Here is a 23,319-nt window from a genome sequence, read left to right as displayed (position 1 = left end):
TACCATCTCAACTACCCCATTTTTCTGTGAGTTATGGGATGCTATCAATTCTCTTTGGATACCTTCTTTCACACAAAAATCCTTGAAGGCATGCGAAACAATTCACCTCCACTATTTCTCCTAAGATCCTTCACCTTATTCCCAATATCCTTCTCCACCAATGCCTTGAATTCAAAATTTTTTGAGAAAACTCCTTTTCTTCTGCATTAAGAAGATCCAACATTTTCTAGAGAAATAATCAATAAAAATAGCATAGTACTTATGTTTTACTATGGACGCTGTAGAAAAGGGTCCAAAAGCATTAGAGTGGATTCGTTTTAGGATTGCATCTACTCCGCTACCTCAACCATTGAAAGTGGATTTGACATATTTCCCCAATGTGCAGCCCTTGCAGACATCCTGTTGGTCAATGGAGCCTTTAGGGATACCAATGGTAATTTTTTGCATTATTTTTAAGGCACCATTGTGTAGATGACCTAATCTCTTGTGCCAAAGTTCTCCAACATCTCAATTCTACAATTTTTTAGCCTTACTACTCAATACAATGTAATATCCCACCTCAATTTTGTGTAGGTTCTTCACACGACCTCCAATCTCATTCCCTTTCCCGGTAGTTATGTGTCTCAAAAAGGCTTTCCCTTTACTGAAAATAGCATCATAGCCACAATCCTCCAAAACTTCTATAGAGATTAGTTTCTTCTTCAACCTAGGTACAAACATAACATCTTTGAGGCAAAGAGGAGAGTCTTTCTCCCTCTCAAATGTGATAGTACCAATTCATGTAGCACTATACCTCCCATCATCCCCCAATTCAATATGCATTTGGAGATCCTTCTCCTACAAGCTACTGAAAAACTCTTTGCATCCTGTCATACGGAATGAGGCACTAAAATCAAGGTACTACACACTCCCCATAACAGTGCTAGCCATGCATGCTATAAGGGTGAAGTCTAATTCGAATTGTGAAGCCAGTGCTTCACCTACTGCTCCTCCTGAAGGATTCTTTTTATACTTCTTATGCAAACATTTTGTTGCATAATGCCCATATTCGTGGCAGTGGAAACATTTTATCTTGCTTAAGTCTTTCTTCTTGCCATTATTTTTGTTGGATTCAGATTTAATCTGGGTCTTCTTTCCTTTTCCCTTCTTCCTCTTTCCAACCAATGCAAAATTCTCTTCATCCTAAACATTGTATGATGTCCCATATATTTTATTTCTCTTGAACTCTTATTGAACCAAATTGAAGCACAAACTTTCCCAATTCGGTAAATTTTCCATTCCATTCACAAAGTCCTAGTAGCTATGAAGGATTTTGGAAGGCCTAGAAGAGCTAGGCTCACCAATTCATATTCTGCTACATTCACCCTAACCCCTCCAAGCTCATCTTGAACTTGTGTAAACCTTGAGAGATACTATGAAATAATGCCATTTTTCTACATCCTGATGTTGCAAATTTTGTCTTTCAAGGCCAATTTTCTATGGTAACTACTATTTTCGAATAGATCAGTCAGTGTCTTCCACAAAATAAATGGTGTCTCTATTCCATGGATATTTGAGACCACATGGTCTCTCACACCTCCCAGAATAATTCTTCTCGTCTTTGCAACATCCTTATTCCACTAGGTTAACTACTGTGCATTCCACTGCGGAGGTTTTGCAATATCAATTTTCGCATATTTGAACATACCATTATCATCGAACACTTCTTCCATTCAATCCTTCTAGGCAATGAAATTCTAGCTACCCTCCAAGGCATATTCCAATATCAAACCATTGATAGACATTCTCCCGTTCCTGAAGAAAATTTGTTGCATTGAAGCTACCAAATCGAAATTACTGAGAGGAAAGCTCAAATTACTGGTTGTAATGTGATTTCAGGGCTCTGATATGATGTTGAACTTTTGATAGAAATTTCAATTGCTCAAGATTTCAAGTTGAAAATGAGAGACATAATTATACTCTACTGATCTGTGGAATGAATATCATAGTTTAGAACAACATGTATCGACATGCAATAAGAAAAACCACACATACACAGTGATTTATAGGGGAACCCAACTGGGAAAAACCCCTCAAGCCTTTTTTCATTAATCAGTTTAATAGAGAAACTATTACAATTGCTAGCTCCAACTCTGAGCTCAACCTGCAAAAGAATAACTATTCTCTTTGATCAATGAGAAAGTTTGGCCAAAACTTAGCCAATTATTTTCCCACCAAGCCTCTTATTTCCTTGCGTAGAATCGTGAGGAAATTATCCCCTAAAATTTAGGAATTTCCTCCAAATTGATTGTCTAATTCCTAAGGATTGATCACTGACTGCATGCAACACCTGTACACTTAAAAATAGTTTACAACTAATGTTGCATTTCCTTGTGATCTCCACTTTAGCCGAGGAATTAGAATTCCTTGCATGCACTAGCTATTTTGGGCTGATTGATTTGTTGAATGATAGATATATGAGTTAGACTGTTGTCCCATTACACCACTGACCTTCAACTAACTCTATCAATAGTTAGAGGTTAGTTAACTGAAGACATCTGAAAATAACTCAATTGGATTACTAAAATTTAGCAATCACCCATGCATATCAAAACTCCAAGCCCTCTAACTCGAATTTACTAAGCTAATTACGTGACAAGATCCATGTCACACTAGTTAACTGCCTCCAAGTTGTCCCGCTTATGTAGAAATTTGGTTTACTCAATTTGACTAAGGCTAAAGTCAAATTGAGCCTTTATTTCTACATTTTTTCAACAATCTATAAGTTTTTCCACATGTAACTAGTAATGCCATCTCAAAATTTGGAAATTTTCATAGTATAACAATTCACTACAAAAAATTATAGTAAAAATTCCAAGATGTCTCTTTTAAAACCTATTTCAGGATTCCTCCTAAATCCTCTATTTCCATAGGATATACATATATATATATATGTGTGTGTGTGTGTGTGTGTGTGTGTGTGTGTGAAAGCATAATGAAATGTTTTGGCCAACCTACTAATATAACACTAGAAATGTAATAACACAATAAATATGGCCTAATAAATTGTTTTATTCTTAATAGATAATGTTGGCATCCCTAATCATGATCGACAACATTAACGTACACTTGTGCACCTATCAGTACACCCATGATCATAGGATGTAAATTGAGAAAAGATCATGAATCCTCAAAAGAAAATCAAACAATGTACATGTCAATGATTAGGAGCCTACTATATGTGACAACATTAAGGCCATACATCATGCAAGTAGTAGGATTAGTTACAACTTTTCAATATGCACGAAATAAGACACATGAGCAAGTAGAAAAAATAATATTTAGATATATGAAGGGAACATTGGATTATTGTTTGTAGTATTCAATAAGTACAAACTCTATTCTAACAACATATATAGATGTTGATTGGGTAAGAAGTATTGATGACAAGAAAATTACATGTGGAGGATAATTATTTCTAGATAAGTATCTAGTATCATGGTTGAGCAAGAAGAAAAATTCAGTCTCTCTATCCACAACAAAAGCTAAATATATTGCACCAACATCATGTTGCACGCAATTTCTCTGGATGGAGTAGATAATGAAGGATATCATTGTAGAATATGATCAGTTAATTTGAATCATTTGCAACAACACAAGTGAAATCAACATTTCAAATATTATTTTTACGCACTTAATGATGAAGCATATTCCCATCAAATGCTACTTCCTAAGAAAATATGTAGTGGAATAAAGTGTCAAGTTGGAATGCAATGCCACCAAAATATAGATTGCAAATAATTTTACCAAATTCCTTGCTAGAGAAACATTTGAATGTATCAAAAGAAATTTGGGAGTGATATCTCTCTCATCTCGTTAGTAAAGGGAAGCACAATCTCAGGGGAAGAAACCATTTTCCATTGATGTCAAAGGGAAAGAAGTTGTTGACTCAATCTCTATTTTTATCAGCTCAACTATTAAATCCCTATTCTCAAGCTCTGATACCTCTTTGATGCAGCAAAGCTACAACTTTGAAACGATCCTCGGGCCTGTGGTTTAATCCATTACACATCAAATCTAAGGGGCCTCAAAATTAAAAATCGACACATAACATTGAAGCCTACACAATATGTATCTACATTAAAACTCAAAAATAATTCATTAATAAAATATTTACAAAATTTTTCTCATTCCTCACTCTCACACTTCTACCTCTTGCTGAACTTTTCCCTCTGTTCCTCTGATTTTGTTTTCTCAACATTTTCTCCTCCGCTTTCAAAGCTACTTGATAGGCATCTTCAATTGTCTTTAGACTCAACAAGCTGATTTCATCATGTATGTCATATCTCAAGCCATTGGTGTATCTGGCTACCTTTTATACGTCATCCTCTACAGGTCCTGCTCTAATGCTCAACTTATAAAATTATTCAGTATATTCTTTGACAGTCATTCCTTTTTGTCTCAACTTTTGCAATTATCTGAAAAGGTTTAACTGATAATCTTTTGGCATAAATTTAGATTTCAATCTACTCACCATTTTATCCCATTGTTTGATCTTGGACTTCCCCTTTCTTTCTCTAGATGTTTGTAGTTTATCCCACCAGATACCTACATGACCCTTCAATCTGGTAACTGCAAATTTCACCCTCTTTTTGTCATCAACCTACTCATAGTTGAAATACTTGTCCAATGAACTGATCCAATCCATCAACTCTTCTACATTGAGATTCTCGTCATACAATGGTATTTCCACCTTTGGTCTCCCACTTACCTTGGTCAACATTTTGAGAACTTTGGTAGCTTCGCTTTCATCCTCTTCTTCTTCCTCAGAAGATTCTTCTGCAGCACTGGCATCCCCTTCGTCAGGTGCTATCCTTTGAGCAGTTTCCATTGTCTCCATCCATCTATGCAAGTTCCAAATCTCTTCCAGCAGAACTGCATTCGCTACAGGTCTCCCCCGACCTATGCCAGCTACTCTCCTAGGTGGCATGTTTACGATAGCAGACTTAAAACCTGGCTCTGATACCAAATGATGTGGATGGTTCCCAAAATTGATGTGGTAGTCTTACAATTAGACTAATGGTTCACTTAAAAACAAATCAGTTGCACGTTAAACATAATGTGTACGTGCATTTCCTCACGAGGATCCCGCTAAGCTAACCAATCACTGCCAATCCCACTTTGACTTCTTACTCCCCGAGCGCTTCAATCTCCACCATTGATCTGACTTCTTCAGATCCAATGAATATTGCGTCGTATCACATGCCAACTAGCCCGGATGATCTCCACCGTCGATCCGTCCCATTCGATCCAACAGTTATCGCACAATCTCACGTGAATTCTTACACGACCGGTATCAGGTTAAGAACGCACGAGAAAAGTAGTATTCTTGTGTTACGTGTCACCAACTTAGGTTAATCGTGCAATTTGGAATAATACCATTTACCATTTATTTTCCATGCGATATACCACTTACTGTTTTCTAAATACTACCCACGTGCTTAATACAAAACCTTTAATAAATGTGCTTAATAAGATTTAGCACCTAATCTCGGTCTTAACCCTTAATGCTATTTGTTGTAATTATAAATGAAACACAAAAATGGGAAATAATACCCGATTAGGGTACAACATGCCAATACACATATTCAAGGGAAATTCTGCACCAGGAATAACATGCAACACCACACATAATCAATTATTCATTAACATAGAAATTATAGAGTCTTGGTCCTCTTGGCTTGATTACAACAATTTGTCTGACCTTTGATTCACTCTCAAATCCTATCTCTCTCTCTCAATTTCTCGCTTTTTTCACTCTCCTATTCCATTCCCCCTTATTGTTACATTTTCCCCTTTCTTTTATGGATCGAATCTTATCCTAACAACATTGACAGCTCAATCTCTATTCTTATCAGCTCAACTATTAAATCCCTATTCTCAAGCTTTGATACAAACCTATTCTAACAACTTATCTCCTATTCTAAAAATAATACATTGATTTAATTATTACAATAATTGAAGTAAAGATAAATTTGAGAGATCCAACTCTCTCTATCAAAAGTTGATTTTGACCATTCAGGTTAATGAAATTCATCTCATGTTAGCCACAACATGTGAACATACAATCACATTGTTGGCTAAGTCCGGATGCTCCTACATCGCATACACAAGGAGAGTTGTATATAGAAGGAGTACTAAAATATTATTGCATATTAACTAAGGGTTTCCATCAATGAAAAAGCCATTGATTCTTGGAATATTGTTGTCATTGATGTCAAATTTGGTGGGAGACTACAAATGTCCAAGAAAAATATTTCAAGATGAAGATTGTTGGAAATATTGTTTGGATACCTAATTTTTTGATGCCCAATTTGGATGCCTCATATTTGAAGGCATTTTTACTCTAAATACCTAGCTAAAATGGGAATAGGATATATGGTTGAAAGCTTATTTTGATACCTTTCTAAAAATATATGGAACTCCCTACAACTCCATAGGAATGATTAGATATGAAAGATTTTGTTAGGTTGACTCAATCATTTTTAAAAGTTGATCCCATAAGTGAATGCATAAAAAATATAAAAAAAGGATATATGAGTGCATTTGAAACCATCCAAACAAGAAGAGATCTAAGGTGCACAAGAGAAGTTGAAGAATACTATTGGGGTTTTAAATTTGGAGCAAAAATGTGATTTGTGGAGTGAACAAGTCATCTTGGAATTTTCACTTTAAATTTTCTTTTGCGATGTTTCAGACCATGAAATTTTGAGGAGACAAAGCTGAGATGTTTGTGTACATGTGGTAAATTATAGGCATTGGTTTGCTATATTTTTTGAGATATTCCCTATGAAACTGTTGTGGTAAAAACACAACCCCCCCCCCATTATTCACTTAATTCTCATTGTGGGGACCCTTTGATTTTTTGTTTTTTTCCCATAGGAAAATTTAGGTAGATCAACCCCGAAGAGGATATTTTAAAGCCCTTCAGCCAAAATATCAGGGCCTAACCCCAAGGGCATTGACAAGAATTGACCCTGTGACCTCCCAATCGGTGAGGTACTTAACAACGAGGACTTGACCAATTGAGCTAACCCTTGGGGCTCGGGGACCCTTTGATTGAAGAGTTGGTCATACTAATATTTGATTTTGAGTATTTGGATTTCTTCATTGATTTCAATATTTTCCTATCTTCATATCATAACTTTTTGATCTCATTTGGTTGTTTGGTTTGCAAATGGTGCCTAAACAAAGTTTGGACATTTTCACTGCCTTGACCTACTAAATGTATAAAATTTACATTACTTCTATTTTATAAACTTATTCATTTGTAATAAACTCTTATTTGTAAATATTAGTTTTATTTTAATTTTTAATCAATTTGATTAATTATGAAAATAGCCCCATAGACCAAGATCTATTGTAAAATGGTTATAGGCCATAACCCTTTATCATAAAGCAAAAAAGATACTTTATTAACATATATATTATATATATATATATATATATATATATAAAACCCTTTATCATAAAGCAAAAAAGATACTTTATAAAAAAATTATATATATATATATATATATATATATAACCCTTTATCATAAAGCAAAAAAGATACTTTATTAACTATATATATATATATATATATATATATATATATATATATATATATATATATATATATATATATGATAGATCGGAGTTTCTGGATTTTAGATATCAGAGGAATTCCTAAGAATCCTCGATATCCAAAAGTCCCGAACTTCATACCAAGTGGTTGCAGTTCATTTATATATTATAAACTATGATTATTCAGAAGGACCCACCTATCACATCATTACTTCCACTCCCGTGTATCAGCGATTGAATATTTCAACTCAAAAATATTTTAAAAACTCCGATCTATGATAAGCGATATAACCTCCCGCTCTGACCTCCGATATTCATATCCCTCTAACTGTTGATATTTCGATAACAAATCCTTTCAACCTTTGATATAATATTCACTTCGACTTTCGATATGTACCAATATTTGATATGTTGGACCCGATATGTTTTAAGATTTGGTTTAATTGTGAAATAGTGTTCGCTCGTATATCAGAACTTTTAAAATGACACACATCTAAAATCTCCGATAAGACCTAATCTTATGATCTCCAATATGGTTGCGGATCCGATATGCTTTATCACAATGATTTGATACAAAATCGCGTCCACTCTATATCATATTTCCACAATATCGTAAATTTGGCTATGTTGCGACCATTTCAAAACCTCCGATATCCATTTCTCCGATACCTATTATCTCTTGCCATGTGTCAGTCTTGCTTTGACCATTATTATTATTATTATAAATTCAAAAGCCACTTAATTAATTTTAAAAGGTCTCTTGGCATACGTACAGTTTAACACGTTTTTATAGTTTAATCTATGTTTTCACTATTTTAATATAAAAGACAACTATTTACCATTGAATTTGTTTTCTGTTTGACAAAGAGTCTTCCACGGCTAAAGAAGAAACAAATCCAGTCAAAGAAACTCCTCCAGGTGGTGCAAAACAAACTTAAAATGGGTAGGGGCTGTTGAAGTTGTTATTCAAAGATCACCATGCGTGTGAATTCCACCTATCAGTTCCAAGAAAGATATACAATCTTATCAGAGCACTAACCAAGCTGGGAATTTTCTTAACCATGACAATCTATATTCAACCAGAGCTCCAACATAAGCATAACCTCCAAATCTATATTCTTTTAATAAACTCTGTTGTTGAGAGATATGGGGGGGTTGTTATTATTTCTCTTTATATAAATATGACTTCTTTCATGAGTCCAAGTTGGGGGGGGGGGGGAATGCATGAGATAGAGTAGAGAATATAATAGAGAGGAATTATTAGAATAGGAGATTCTTTCACATATATGTGATTTATGTGATTGGGGTTTGGTCTCTTTCAATTTTGAGTTGTGTAAAGAGAAGCAAGGTTTGCACTATTGTAGTTGTTGTTTCTATCAGCAGGGTTCACAACTTGGAGGAGGCTTGTTGAAGATCAAATCTTGTATTGAGTAGGAGAGGAGGTTTGATTAGTTTGTATAAAGATACTATTATTTTTAATAACAAATTGCATTCCTTTTTGGTAGCAGAATTATGTCTATGGAATTTATATTGTGCACTAATGTCAATATTGATTATTATATTGTAGATTAGCTATCTGATCTTCAATACATAAATATTTTATCATTTATCTCTTTCCATTACTTATTAAGATCAGATTTCTGAGTAACTATTTACTCAGAAATCTGCTATCTTATCTTGATTTAATAACTAGTAACGTTATGTGAACTAATTCCTAATGCTATTGGTTCATTATTTGTTGTTTTCATTAACATTATGTGAACTACTTCCTAATGTTAGTGATTCAATAGTTATGATTAATTGATCTCTTAAACATAGCATGATAAGCAATTACAATGTCAGTTAAATGAACTATTTCTTTAACCAAATATTCATCATAAGCTTTTCATGCTAAAATCCCAATTATTATTAGTCTTGCTCTTGGTTGCATGGAGGACTAATCCTTCATCCAAACAAGATAATATTACGGAATATAGAGCTAGATATGCATTTAATTTAAAGACCACATTTCTATAATTCCTCTTTTTAAAGAGGAAAAGCATTAGAGGTGGTTTGGATGAGCCCCAAATCAGCTTAAGGGATTAATTTCTTGCCAAGATAGAAAAAAGAGAGTCATATTGATTGCTCTTTCTCTATTGGTGAGAGAATAGAGATATTATAAGCCAACAGAGATTTAGAGAAAGGGTAACTAGACCCAATTGAATGTAGGTTTTAACCCCATACAAAAATTACCAGCATACGAATTCTAAAACAGTGAAAATAAACAATGCGATAGAATAACACATAAAACACATATACACAGAGATTTTCCCCTGGATCCCAATATCAGGACTACCAGCTTGATTTTTCATTATGTTCCTTTCAATGTTATAATACATGTTTATACATGCCGAAACATCCAATACCATGGACCAAAAACCATCGCGTCCAATACCATGGACTGAAAACCATTGCATCCAAAAAACATGTGTGAAAATCATGCACAAAACCATAGGTGGGTCCGCCTAACCTAACATAGGGTCCAAAACCAAAATTTTCTGGGGCGCTGCCCTGAACCCTATAAAGTGGGGTTACGGGTACACCTCAAACCCCCTGTGACCCCCCCCCCCCCCCCACTACACAATCGACGCAATGAAGGGGGGCTCCGTCCCCCCTCCAACCCCCTAGTTAACTACGTGGGCTAGTTGTGGAAAGAATATAACACAACTCAACATACTCCCACTTGTTGTTTTCTTTCCACAGGGGGCCACAAGAGAGCTTAGTCATTTTTCCAGCCCTAAAACGCCCATTGTATCTCTACACCAAGAGAACTTCTCAGATCTCATAGATTTTCTTAATGCATCTGCAGTATTCTTCAAAGTGTCCACCTTTACCAGCAACACCTTTTTATCTTCTATCATATCCCTCACAAAGTGATATTGAACATCAATGTGCTTTTTCTTTGAATGATATGCAGGGTTCTTTGCCAAGAAAATTTCACTTTGGATGTCACATTCTATCCTTATAGCTCCCTGTACTAACCCCATACTTGAACACAATCTCTGCAACCAAATTGCTTCCTTGCTTGCATGAGTGGCTGCCATGTATTCTGCCTCTGTAGTTGATAGTGCCACTACAGATTGTTTCTTACTCATCCAACTGACTGCACCTCCAAATAGGTTAAACACATACCCACTTGTAGATCTTCTCTGATCCAGATCTCCAGCCCAGTCTCCATCAACAAAGCCATGAATATCCAACATTTTGTCTAATCCTGATCTTCCTCGATGGCATAAACCATAATCACTAGTGCTATGCAAATACCTGAAAACCCTCTTCATTGTTGTCCAGTGCTCCTTCCCTGGTTTTGACATAAACTTGCTCAATACTCCCACTGCATGTGCAATGTCTAGTCTAGTACAGACCATTGCATACATCAGGCTACTGACTGCACTTGCATATGGAACACAAGACATGTCCTCTTCCTCTTCTTGTGTCTTGGGACACTATTCAACAGATAACCTCACACCTACAGGAATAGGAACCTTCACCAGTTTACTATCCTGCATATTAAACCTCTGCAGTATTGTCTCGACATACTTCCTCTGGTTTAACCAGAGCTTCCTCTTTGCCCGATCTCTTTTAATTTCCATGCCCAAAATATAGTTTGCAACACCAAGATCTTTCATGTCAAATTTGGAGGACAATTGGGTCTTCAAATCTTGGATAATTTCTTTGTCATTTCCAACCAGCAACATATCATCCACATACAAGACCAGATAAATAACACGGTCACCAATTAATTTAAAATACACACAGTGATCTTCTTTGCCTTTGGTGAATCCAAGTCCCCGTATAAATGTATCAAATTTCTGATACCACATCCTTGGTGACTATTTTAACCCATACAAATACTTCTTTAACTTGCATACCAGTTCTTTCTTACCCTTCACCGCAAAGCATTCTGGTTACTTCATGTATATTTCCTCTTCTAGATCCCCATGAAGAAATGTTGTCTTCACATCCATCTGTTCTACGTCAAAATCAAAAGCAGCAGCAATAGATAAAAGTAATCTAATAGAAGTTACCTTAGCAACAGGAGAAAAAATATCACCAAAATCAATTCTCGACATCTGGGAATAACTTTTGCTACCAACTGATCTTTGTATTTCTCCACCTTTCCTTCTGCATTTGTCTTCTTCTTGAACACCCATTTGCTGCCAATGGGTTTCCTTACAGCCGACAACTCCACCAAATCCCAAGCCTCATTTTTGTGCAAAGATGCCATTTCATCAACCATGGCCTCTTTCCAGAGTTTGCCATCCTCTCAATCTACTGCTTCCTTCACAGTTCTGGGATCATCGTCAGTAATAGATAAAGCAAAATTTGAACAGAAAGTAGATGGACTATACCTTTGTAGCTGCCTTCTTCCTTGAACTGATCTTCTCACACCTGGAGTTTGTGGCTCTTTATCTTCTGGTTCCTCTTCTACTGTACAGTCTAATTCTTCCTCCTTAAGCTTAAACTCTATCTTCTCAAGTTCCTTTGGTTGGACTTCATGTTTAATAACATCTTTTACCTCTTTGAACACCACATCTCGGTTGTACACAACCTTCCGTGTGACTAGATTCCAAAGCTTATAACCCTTTAAACCATTCTTGTACCCAATAAAGATGCACTTTTCAGATTTACTATCCAACTTGGTTCGTTTCTCCTTTGGAACATGTACATATGCATCACATCCAAATACCCTCAGATGTGAAAGAGAGGGTTTCTTACCAGTCCATACCTCTTGTGGAGTCTTATCATCCAACGCTAATAAAGGTGACCTGTTGACTAGGTAACATGCAGTATCCACCGCCTCTGTCCAGAATTCTTGTCCTAATCCGACACCATTGAGCATGCTTCTTGCCCTTTCCATCAACGTCTTATTCATTCTTTCGACAACTCCATTTTGCTGAGGTGTATATGGAGTAGTCTTCTGTTGTGCTATACCACACTTCTTACAAAATTCTTCAAATTCCTTGCTGCAAAACTCTCCACCATTATCTGTCCTCAGCACCTTTATCTTCTTCTCTATCTGATTTTCCATGAAAGCCTTAAATTCTTTAAACCTGTCAAAGGCTTCAGATTTCTTCTTAAGGAAATATATCCTTGTATTCCTTGAGAAGTCATCTATAAATGATACATAGTACATAGACTTACCCAGTGATGGAACCTTCACAGGTCCAAACACATCACTGTGCACAAGTTCTAATATCTATTTCGCCCTCTTACTACGAGAGGGGAAACTCACCCGATTCTGCTTCCCATATACACAATTTTCACATAAATCAAAATCCAAAGAGCTATTACTCATACCTTATGCCATACCTTTACCATGAAGTATTTGAAGGCCCTTCTATCCAATATGTCCAATCCTTTGATGCCACAACATGGTCTTCTCTCCAGAGACCACTAGATTTTCTACTCCACTTTCAAGAACCACAGAACTGTTGCACCCATCAATAACAGTGCTACCTCGCAGCTTGTACAGAGTTCCAATTCGAACTCCCCACATCAATACCAGTGCTCCCCAAACCATTTTGTAGGTATCCTTCTCCAACACTGTTTTTACACCTGCATCATCCAGCTTACTTACATAAATCATATTTCTGGCCAATGCAGGAATATGCAGAACACCTGGAAGTGTTCTAACTTTTCCAGCTTGCAACTTCAACTTTACTCTTCAGCGACCAATGATTATATCCTTCCTATCATCTCCTAAGAAGACATCACCACCATCGTATTTCTCATACTAGCAGAACCACTCTCTATGGGGAGTGAAGTGAAAGGATGCACCTGAGTCAATCAACCATGCCTCATGATCTACATGTGTACTTGAAGAAGCCAAGTACACATCCCCACCTTCATCTGAGGTGGTTTTCACCTTTGTAGAAGGAGCATCATCAGCCACTTTCCTTTATCAGGAGCTTTAGATTTACAGTCCCTCTTGTAGTGCCCTTCCTTTCCACATTTACAGCACACCACCTGTATAGGTTTTCCTAGAGATTTAGATCTCCCACTTGATGACTTAGATTTGTTTCTGTTCTGGGACCGTCCTCGTACAGACAAGGCATCACCATTCTATCTCTCCATATTTTTCCTTCTCATCTCCTCTGTCAGCAAGGATGAGACTATTTCATCAAACTGCAAGGCAGTTGCATTGCTACCTATTGCAATAAGCAGATTATCCCATGAATCTGGTAGAGAACACAACAAACTGATGCACTCATCTTCATCTTAAATTTTAATATCAATAGATTCTAATTGATTTACCACAGTATTAAATGCGTTCAGATCTCTCACCGAGACTCCATCTTTCATCCTCAGGTTATACAACATTTTTCCACAGGAACAGTTTATTCACCAGAGACATAGATTGTGTTAGGTCCCTATAATACTAGTGATTACCCCATTACTATTGTAGTTTTATCAGTTGTTAATATTGTTGTGCCCCTATTGTCCCCATATTTTTATTACTGTGCCCCATAGAATACCTCTATTGTTATTTTTGTGGCTTTATATTATTATTGTTAGGTCGACTGGGTTATATTGTGACTCCTTAGACTCCTATATATTGAAAGGAAGTTTTTTCATTTGAATAATCCAAGAATTGTTCATTTATGTAATGTAAAGGAGGTTTCCCCCTCGAAGAGGCTGAATTCTAAGGCATTGATCTATCTTTTCTATCTTTTTGTGAGCTGGTTTCATAACATTTGGTATCAGAGCTGTGGATTCTAGGGTTTCGCTGCTCCAAATAGGTCATCGTGGCATTTTCTCTATAAATTTTTTCTGTGACATTTCAGAAGCTAAAAAAAAAACCCATTTGAGACGAAATCGCGCTGAACCTCAGATCCAAATTTTAAAGAGTTTCACACTATATTTGTGGATGATCTGAGGAAGCTGGTCTTTTTGCAGACTCCTGAATTACATTCCAAACAGGTGACTTGGGGAAAATCATCATAAATTTCTCTCTGAGGATCGGATTGAAATTTCATTAGAAGGTACAGAAAGAGCACAGACTATAGTTTCTTGTATATATTCTTCAGAGCCAAAGGTTGAAATAGTGACTCGTGGCACGTCGTAGAAGTTCGCTCTACTAAACTAGTCTATAATCAGGTCACTGTGGGAGATTTGGCATAACTCTTCCCTGGAGAATCCAATTTGGATCGGACTGGTGGCATTGGAAAGAGGACATAGAGGGCTACTGTAGGTCACAATTTTAGAAGTAGATAATCCGAAATTACAGAGATACATCATATTCAATATCCATCTCCTACAAAGTGAAAAAAGGTGTGTAGTTTTTTTAATTTTTTGCATAAGCTTAGTTTGAAAAATTAGTTTGAAGGAATTCAAAGGGCATAGTAAAACATTATTATTGGTAATTGATGCCCCGAAGAAAGAAAATGCAAACACCTAGTAAGCAACCTACAAGCTCTAGCATGACTCATGAAGAAGAGGAAGAAACGCAACATGATATATCAAATTACGAGACCAAGTGCAACAAGTGTCACTTGCACAAAAAGTAACGGAATCTAAGATGGATGGTTTAAAGAAATATGTAGAAGCTAAGATGGATAATTTAAAGAAAGGCATAGAAGTTAAGATGGGTTGTTTAAAGAAAGGCGTAGAAGCTAAGATGGATGGTTTAAAGAAAGGCGTAGAAGTTAAGATGGATTGTTTAAAGAAAGGCTTAGAAGCTAAGATGAATGACGTGGAAGCTAAGATGGAAGATTTGAAGACAGGCATGGAATATTTGAAGATAGGCATGGAAGATTTGAAGACAGATTTGACAAATTTTCTACAAGAAATGCTTACTAATGGTGAAAGGGTAGTAAAGGAAACTCATGATGAGAACAAAAGAAATGTTAATCATGATTTCATAGACTCTAATGTTGGACCGAAGACCCACCATATTCCAAAAATCGATATGAGGGAGTTTGATGGCAAGGATCGCGCAACATGGATATTACAGATGGAGCAATTTTTCGATCTCAATAATGTGAAAAACACACAAAAGGTACGTATTGCAACATTATATTTGGAACCAAATCAGTTTTTATGGTATCAATGGCTTTGATCTCATAAACAAATTATCACTTGGGCAATTTTTACGAAAGAATTGATAGCACATTATGAGGATACAAAAAGCAACACTTTTATAGCCAATTGATAAGTCTCAAACAAAAGGGTTCAATAATGGAGCACATTGAGGAGTTCCAAAAATTGAACATAAGGGTAAAAAATATTCCAGAGGAGCATAGGATTGATGTGTTCATAGGGACTTTAAAGGATAATATCCAACATGATGTTCACCTTTGGGAACCTGATTCATTAGAGAAGGCATATAGGTTAGCAAGAAAAATGGAAAGCCAAATTATGGCAACCAGGAAGCATACCACTCACAACTATAAAGATGGAAGTGTTGTTGCCCCTAATCTTCCACAACCTATAAGGTTGACACCACAACAATTGGAAGAAAAAAGAGCAAAAGGGCTTTGTTACAATTGTGATAGCAAATACACTAAAGGTCATAAGTGTGCTGAGAAGAAATTATTCTACATAGATTGTGAAGAGGAAGAAGAAAAGGAGCAAGAAAGGTCAAAAGAAGAGGATATACTCCAGGAACAAAGCCTAGATAAAGAAGAAATGAATCCGACCATATCTTGTAATGCATTGGCTGGAATTACCACTCCTCAAACCATCAACATAGAAGGACAAATCGAGAAGAAGAAGGTAATAGTGTTGATTGATTCAGGAAGTACCCACAATTTTATTCATTGTAAGATAGCAAGAGAATTGAATTGCTTCCTATATCCAGCACCAGAGTTTCAAGTGATGGTTGCAAATGGAGGAACAATAAACTGCTCTGGAAAGTGCCATAATATCAAGCTATCCATGGGAGAATATGTATTGACTAGCCCAATGCTTTCCATTCCAATGGGAGGTGCTGATGTTGTACTAGGAGTCCAATGGCTACAATCCTTGGGTACAATAGCTTTTAATTTTCAAGAAATTTTCATGAAATTTTTTGCAGAAGGAAAGGAAGTTGAATTAAGGGGTATTGCAAGGAAACCGGGAAAGATAATCAGCTCCAACGATATGAAAAAGCTTCTAAACAAGGAACAAAGAGGTGTAATTGCATAATTATGTTAGCTAGATGTTTCCACATCGGAATCATCTATTTCTCCAGATCTCCAAAAAAGTCTTGGACAATCATTCCAAGGTATTTGAGACTCCCAAAGATCTCCCACCTATTCGTGATCATGATCATGCTATTCATCTGATTCCAGGAAGTTTTCCTCCAAACATCAGGCCGTACAGATATCCCTATTCCCAAAAGAGTGAAATTGAACGTATGGTTTCAGAAATGCTAGAGGCTAGTATAATTCAACCTAGTCAAAGTTCTTTCTCTGCTCCAGTAGTATTGGTGCACAAGCAGGATGGATCATGGTGCATGTGTCCAGATTATAGGGAGCTCAACAAGCTCACTATTAAAGATAAGTTTCCCATTCTAGTCATTGATGAATCACTGGATGAATTGCATGGATCAATTTACTTCACCAAGTTGGATCTTCGTTCAGGATATCATCAAATCAAAATGAAGACTGAAGACATTTCGAAAATAGCATTTAGAACTCATGAGGGTCATTATGAAATTTTTGATCATGCCTTTTGGCCTTACCAATGCACCTTCTACATTTCAAGGTTTGATAAATTCCATTTTCAAACCCTTCTTTAGAAAATTTGTGTTAGTGTTTTTTGATGATAAACTAATCTACAACAAGTCTTGGAAGGATCATGTTGAACATGTTGACAGGGTGCTACAACTATTGGAGGAGAAACAATTATATGCAAAAAGATCCAAATGTTTCTTTGGAGTACAAGAGGTGGAATATCTGGGTCATATTGTATCTCATGAAGGAGTTAAGGTAGACCCTAGCAAAATTAAAGCCATTAAGGAATGGAAAATCCCCACATCCATAAAGAATCTGCGAGGATTTCTTGGGTTGAAAGGGTATTGTTGCAAGTTTGTTAAGAATTATGGGAGAATAGCAGCACCTCTAACAACATTATTGAAGAAAGATGCATTTTCATGGACTCCAGAAGCAACAAAGGCCTTCGACCATCTTAAATAGGCAATGTTCCAAGCATTGGTCTTAGCTACACCAGACTTCACAAAAACCTTTATTGTGGAATGTGATGCTTCAAGAAATGGAATTGGTACTGTTTTAATGCAAGATGAAAGACCCATTGCTTTTTAAAGTCGTCCAATCAAGGGAAAGTTTTTACACAAAGCTATTTATGAGAAGGAAATGTTGGCAATACTACATGCACTTAAGAAATGGCGACCCTACCTAATGGGAAGACACTTCAAGGTAAAAACAGATCATGATAGCCTTAAATACTTTTTAGAACAAATATTATCCTCTGAAGAGCAACAAAAGTGGGTCACAAAGATGTTGGTTTATGACTTTGAAATCATCTACAAAAAAGGGAAGCAAAATGTGGTGGCAGATGCACTTTCAAGAAAGGATGAGGATGTGGAAGCATTGTTGTGCGCCATTTCTATTATCCAACCAGATTGGATAAACGAAGCAAGGGAGGAATGGAAGAATGATGAAGAAGTGTGGGCACTTATTTGAAAGTTACAACAAGATTCCAGTACATCTGATACATTTAGCTGGCGAAATGATTCATTATGGTACAAAGATAACTTATACCTCTGTAAGAATTCCCAACTCAAACAAAAGATTCTTATGGAATTGCACACTTCTCCCTTAGGAGGGCACTTAGGATTTTTAAAAACTTACCACAGGATTAAGAAGGATTTTTTTTGGGATGGCCTTAAATCGGATATTCAAAAGTTTTTGGTGGAATGTTTGGTTTGCCAACAAAATAAAGTTGAAACAATTAAGACCCTGGGTCTATTACAACCTTTATCCATTCCAAGCCAACATTGGGAGGAGGTTTCAATGGATTTTATCACAGGTTTACCCAAGTCTGAGGGAAAGAGTGTCATCATGGTGGTAGTTGACAGACTTACCAAGTATGCACACTTTTGTGCATTATCACATCCATTTAATGCCAATACAGTTTCTACTGCATTTATGGAAATAATTCAAAAGCTACATGGAAACCCAAAGATTATTGTAAGTGACAGAGATCCCATTTTCACTAGAAATTTTTGGACAGAATTATTTTCTTGTCTTGGTACTCAGTTAGCTCATAGCTCATCTTATCATCTTCAATCTGATGGGAAAATTGAGATAGTAAACAAATGTTTGGAAGGATATCTTCGTTGCTTTGTATCTCATAAACAGACACAATGGGTCAAATGGTTGCCTCTGGCTGAATGGTGGTATAACACTTCCTTCCATACAGAAACAAAAATCACCCCATTTATGGCACTTTATGGATATCAGCCACCATCCATCACATCATATTTAAGAGAAAATTCTAAGGTTCAAGCAGTGGAACATCACATCGAACACCAACAACAAGTCTTCCAACTCTTAAAGGATAACCTTGTGTTGGCATAGAATAGAATGAAACAACAGGCAGATCAACATCGCAACGAAAGAATTTTTGATGTAGGTGATTTGGTATTCCTATGGCTACAACCATATAAATAAATGTCCCTCAATCAAGCAAAGAAGGATAATAAATTATCACCAAAGTATTATGGTTCGTACAAGGTGTTGCAAAAGATTGGTACTGTGGCATACAAATTGGAGCTTCCTGTAGCTTCTCGAGTGCACATAGTTTTCCATGTTTCATGCTTAAATAAGGTTGTAGGTGACAAGCTCCCAATTCAAACAATATTGCCAGAACTTGACGAGGAAGGAAAAATTATATTCGAACCAGAAGCAGTCACAGAAACAAGAACTCGAAAACTACGAAATCGATCAATTTTGGAGTATCTCATCAAGTGGAAGAACTTATCCGCTAAATATTCCACATGGGAGGATGATAATTTTATACAGAAGCATTCATAACTACTCAAGCATTGAGGACAACACTTTTTTTGAAGGAGAGGGGCATGTTAGGTCCCTATAATACTAGTGATTACCCAATTACTATTGTAGTTGTATCCCTTATTAATATTGTTGTGCCCCTATTGTCCCCATATTGTTATTGTTGTGCCCAATAGAATCCCTCTATTGTTATTTTTGTGGCTTTATATTATTATTGTTAGGTCGGTTGGGTTATATTGTGTCTCCTTAGACTCCTATATATAAAAAGGAGGTTTTTTCATTTGAATAATCCAAGAATTGTTCATTTATGTAATGTAAAGGAGGTTGCCCCCTCGAAGAGGCTGAATTCTAAGGCATTGATCTATCTTTTCTATCTTTTTGTGAGCTAGTTTCATAATAGATTGGTACAAAGTCCCTAACTTGTCCCACAAAGCCTTCGTCGTAGCTTCCCCTGATACATTTAGCAATACTGAATCTGAGACACACAATCGTATTGTGCTCTTTGCCTTCCGATTCAACTTCTTCCATTCTTCATCGGAAACTCTCGTTGGTTTAGTACCCGGATCTACCATGATCCACTGATATTTATCCACCAACAGATCCTCCATCTTGAGTTTCCACAACTCAAAACTCTGACCATTAAATTTCTCAATCTCTATCTTTCCACTGCTCGCCATCTTATTTCACCACCAGAATTGATCTCGTAGATCCCCCACTGAACAGGGTCTACCACAGGCTCGAGCGAAACCCTTCACCGACAAAGGCGTCCCCTTGAAGCCAAAAAGGCTCTAATACCAAATGTAGGTTTTAACCCCGTACAAAAATTACCTACAAACGAATTCTAAAACACAGAAAATAAACAATGCGAGAGAATAACGCATAAAACACATATACACAGAGATTTTCCCCTGGATCCCAAAACCGGGACTACCAGCTTGATTTTTGTCATGTTCCTTTCAATGTTATAATACATATTTATACATGCCAAAGCATCTAATACCATGGACTGAAAACCATCATGTTCAATACCATGGACCGAAAGCCATCGCGTCCAAAAAACATGTACGAAAATCATGCACAAAACCATAGGTGGGTCCACCCAACCTAACATAGGGTCCAAAACCAAAATTTTCCGAGGCGCTGCCCCAGACCCCATAAAGTGGGGTTACAAGTACACCTCAAACCCCCTGTGACCCCCCCCCCCCCTGCTACACAATCGGTGCAACAAAGGGGGGTTCCGCCCCCCCTCTAACCCCCCGGTTAACTATGTGGCCTAGTCGTGGAAAGAATATAACACAACCCAACATTGAACCAGTTAGAACCACCATTTCAACAGAAAAGGAATTGCTTTAAGTTCTCAACCGGGTGGTCTCCCTCACACCATTTTTTCCGATCAACATTTTTGGAGCTAGAAGGAGGGCCTATTTTAAATTGTTTGCTAAAGTTTATTGCAAAATTTTAAACTTTGAATTATGGGTTCCTCCAAAAAATTCTCCTTGGAGATGCCTTAATGTATCACAATCAAACACTACTCCAATCAAGGGATTTAAAACACTGTCAAAGGTAAAGTTCAATGGTAATTTTTCTGCCTTTAATCACATTTTTCAGTTCATTTCAAATTATCATATATTTAATATTGACGAGGTTGATCTTGGTAGGATTTTCACATATACTTTGACAGGTCAAGCAAAAGACCGGTGCCTTTCACTTCCAGTTGCCTCAGTACATAGCTAGGATGAGTTTGCAATGACGTTCCTTCACACTTTTCAACGATACAATTACAAAAAGGTGTGCAAACAACTACTTGAATTGCGTAGGACAGAAGATGATCCCTTGGATCAATTTTCAGTTAAATTTAAATTGACATTAATGCTCTTTAAATCCATTGAATTACCCCCTGAAAATCAATTAATGAGTTTGCGTAAGTATTTAATTTCTCTTCCTTGTAATTCTAATGAAGAATCAAATACCAAGGAATACAATAATAAAGTTATTTATGCCAATGAAAATATTGAACTTGGTTCTTATTCATCTTCAAAAACTGTTTTAATTGATTCCCAATCCTCAAATGAATCTGTTTTTGAAAGTGAAAAAGATAACAGTTCAAACACTTCCTCTCATAGTCATAATGATCCAATGATTATAAATCAACTCCAATTTCTCAATCTTATAATGATAATGTACCTTCTTGCATTTTTAATCTTGAGGATAATAATGATTTTAAATTCACAATCACTTGTAAAAAAGAAATCTCTGTAAACAAACTTTCACTATGTTGTAACATAATATGTAACATAGATGTATATTACAAATTACCATTCTCTCATTTTTTTCAATTTCTTTCTTTGTTCAATTTTATTTTTGATTTTGTGCACACACTGCGTTGGAATCTTAAGAAACAAAGTTCCACACTCTTGTCAAATGCATTAATTAGTACATGCAATAATAAATTTCAAAATTTCAGTCAACTATTTCATTTTCTTCTTAGGTTGAGGTTCTATCTTATGATTGGACAGTTGATTTCAGATTTCCAAATGCATTTTACATGAATGATAACACTCGAGAGTACATCTATACATTTTGACCAACCATGCATTCTTTTTAGAAATCTTCCTCATTGCTATCCACTCGATTCTTTTGAAAATAAGATTTCTGATTTTTCTTTTTCTTTACAACAACCTTTCATTTGCAAAGATTTTACATTTAATACTAGTTTTCTATTTCCTCTTTCTTTGAATTCTTTTCAAACATTTAATCACATCCTTATCTTGATGATCCTATAGACAAATATTTGGAAGAGTTTCAAGGGAAGTATTTTGTAAATATTTTTATTTTTATTTTTTCAATTTTAAAAGTATGTAGTGTGTTTCATTTTTGTTTTAATGTTTCAGCTACAATTTTATTTTTGCTGACATTTTTTGTTTGCATGCATGGAGTAAACAAAGCACTTGAATGGTTGCACTGGAAGTTTGATCTTACCTAGTCATAATCTACTTTTTAGATTAGGATTAGGAATAAATTAGATTTCTTTTTGTTAATGTTTTGTAGATTGAATAAAAAGATGGTTTTTAAACATTTTAAAATACATGGAAGAAAATGAAGACTAATGAGGTAAACTTATTATCAAATTCTTCAAGGTATGCATTTGCATTTTTATTATCATCTATTAGCGTTTTTATTTTAGTTTGTTCTTTTCTGCTTTAGTTTTTTCTTTCTTATATTTTTTTTGTTCTTTTTGTAGGTTTTGGTTTGATCCAGCTTCTACGAATAAGACAATTGTGATAAACATAAATGCTAAATAGCCTTACTGAGTTTTCCTTAACTTTTAATTTTCCTTATCATTTTCAAGATATGTTTTTAAAGCAAGTCTTGATTAAGGAAATAAATCCCTATTAAGCTCTCAAATGAAATTTTTAATCACAACTCTTCATTAGGTAGTTTTTAACAAAATCATGAATAAGAAACTCATTTAACAAGACAACATTTTACTTGACAAATACATAACAAGATCTTAAATTCCTTATGTCAGGATATTGCTTTTATCTTATTTGAGTTATGCCTATTTCATGATTTTGCTTGTAATGATTTACTTTATTTTAGTTTGGTTTGCATTTCTCTTTGCTCCTTCTTTTAGACCCGATTTCACGACATCACATTTTGTTTCCTTTTGAAAATCCCCTTGTGTGTGCTTTTGGTGATATTACCAACCTTTTAG

This window comes from Pinus tabuliformis, chromosome 3_2 (genome assembly GCF_031772625.1).
Source record: "Pinus tabuliformis cultivar Carrire ecotype Pingquan chromosome 3_2, CPIR1, whole genome shotgun sequence".
Lineage (NCBI taxonomy): Eukaryota > Viridiplantae > Streptophyta > Pinopsida > Pinales > Pinaceae > Pinus > Pinus tabuliformis.
The sequence above is the reverse complement of the archived record's forward strand: the minus strand, read 5'-3'. Positions refer to the sequence as shown.